Genomic DNA, 2,620 nt, shown 5'->3' with positions numbered 1-2,620 from the left:
CGGGGCCGCTGCCGGGGGCTTCGCTGCCCGCCCCGCCAGGCCCCGCCCCTCGCCGCCAGGCCCCGCCCCCAGCCCCGCCCCCCGGGCGCTGTCCAGCGGCGCGGTGCTGAAGGAGCGGCGGCCGGCCGGAGCCGCCCCGGGAGAGAGGGAGGGGCCGGGGAGGACCGCGGCCGGCCGCGCATGCGCGTTCCGCAGCGCGCCCGCCGCCCCTGGGCAGCGGGGGGCGCCCCGCGGCCTGGCCGGGCCGCCCTGAGGCGTGAGGGCGGCCTCGGAGGGCTGGGGGGTGGCAGTGGGAGCGCTTTCAGGACTGTAGGGTCTGCTTCCTGAGTGGGAGCTAAACAACGGCGTTTTTTCTTCAAAAAAAAAGGGCCTTTTCCTCGGGTAGCCATAGCTGCAGACGTGCAGGGGGCAGCTGAAAGCATTCTACCTCAAGACATCTCAGAGCGCCACAATGCTTGGTGTTGAGGCTGCTAAAAATATCGGCCAAAGCTGTCTCTTTCAGTTTACAACTGAAAACCGAGTACAGCTTAACTGTTCAGTCTCTTACTAGTATATAAAATTATTATAATAATATAATAAGCTGGGAAAATAACATAAACCAGAAGAATAATTACTTGTACTATAAGCACCAGAAAATACTGCAATTCCTTTATTTTCCCACATTAGCAATCACTAAATACTTACGCTTTTCATATCATTGACATTAAATAATGGTAACATTGGAAGCTCTAGGTTACATCAGACTTGCTTTTTAAAAATAATCTGCCAGTGATCCACAGATCCAGAGAAAATGAACTTTCAGTAATACACAGAGAACCCCCAAATCCTCACCTATCGCATAGCTCCTATGCTTGGAGCCTGTACCAAGGATATTTTAGACAACTTTTCAAGCATGGTTGTATGTAAAAAAAGTTGTATCTAAAAACATTTTATATACAACTATGTTTCTGTGATAAATGCTTCTATTAATGTGAAATATTTCCTATATTATTTCCTAATTCCATACGGGTTGTTGTTTCCCTGGAGCTAAATGTCTTCCAGCTTTGCTGGGCCTCTCTGACAAGAACTGTTGGAGGACTCTGTCTCTGGGAGTGATGGAGGAGAGAAAGGAACTCAAAACCTGTCCTTACTGAAAGAGAGTAAGACTTCAGAGACAGAAAGACTTCAGCAGCCACTCTAGTTCTTGAAACTGTAGGTGAGAAAGTGTTGTCGACGGAAGGAAGACACAGACGCTCAATATGAGTGAACAGTGAACTTCAACTTTAATGGATAGCTCAGTCACCTTTTATCTAGTTCGAACATAATCAACTCATACATATTCCTAAACTAAGCTCAGCATTGGCTAACATTTCCCGCTCTTTTCAGTTTGTTCCTCCTTCTTTTAGCCACCATCCCGCCTTAGGGGCCTTCCCAATCGCCCAAGGGCATCGTGTCCTTGATCCTGATTGGCTCTCAGCCAGCTGCGTACGTGCCAGACTCATGTGAGTTGAGTACGGTACTTCACTAGCCCATTGCCTCCTAACTGCCCAACATCCACATGTCCTATTTCACTTAACCATTCCTCCACAAGAAAGCATGCCAGGAAAGCCGAGCCTAAATTTTCAGGCACAAATCGGTTCCATGTTCAGTCAGGCAACAAAGACCGTATGCAGGGACAAGGCACTCACAGGCATGCCTCCAGCGGGCAGGCACCGAGCACACCTGCAGTGCCGTGGTCTGCTTTTGTGCATTTGACTCCATGCTCCTTACTAGTGCACTGGGGAGCTTGTATGACACGTGACAGCATATCATCTCTGCTAATTGCAAAAAAATATGTTTAATCATCATAGAAAATGACTGGGGGAAAGTGCTGCCTTTGTTTCTCACTACATCTCTGTTTTCATTTGGCATCATTTACATCATATACTATTACACACTCCTCTTCACAGTGCAGAGACAATCCAGAGAAGAGCATAAGCTCTTCTATTTTGGAGTCTATTTTGGCTCCTGCAGAATCAACCCATTTTCTATTCTAGAACTATGTATTTCCAGTAATGATTCATAAGCCAGGAAGAATACCACTTGCCTATCAGATGCCAAGGAGAACTTACAGGAATGGCAATTAGAGTGCTTTTTTACTGTGGTGAAGGCAGTTGATAGAGATCCTAGAAAAATAACTGAAATGCAGCCTCTCAGTGCTATTTTAACAGTTGTTTTATAACCACACTTCAAGGTTTTTCATCTAGCTGATGAAAACAGAAAGGAGATGAAAGCAGAAGAAAACCTAACAACAAAACCTCACCTTGCCAAGTTGATGCCTAGATGATAAAATTCTCATACTTCAGTGAATTTGCTTTCTTTGCATCAGCTCATAGTATGCTACACGATAACCTAAAGATTCTGTAGCCTAAAAAGAAACAAAAAATGTTGGAAAAGCAGTACTGGGGAATCTTTATGCAAGGCATTAGAAATATCTGTTAACCATCTGACAGTAAGTCACGTATTTTGCACATATGCGTGCACTATGAATAGTCCTGTTCATTTCAATGCCATCATCAACACTATGAGAAATTAATGATGCAGAAGCCTGAGGGCTTGTATGCTAAAAGTCAGCCTACAGAAAGTGTTTATTTGTATCCCA

This window comes from Aythya fuligula, chromosome 11, assembly GCF_009819795.1.
Source record: "Aythya fuligula isolate bAytFul2 chromosome 11, bAytFul2.pri, whole genome shotgun sequence".
Classification (NCBI taxonomy): Eukaryota; Metazoa; Chordata; class Aves; order Anseriformes; family Anatidae; genus Aythya; species Aythya fuligula.
Note: the sequence above shows the minus strand (reverse complement) of the source record.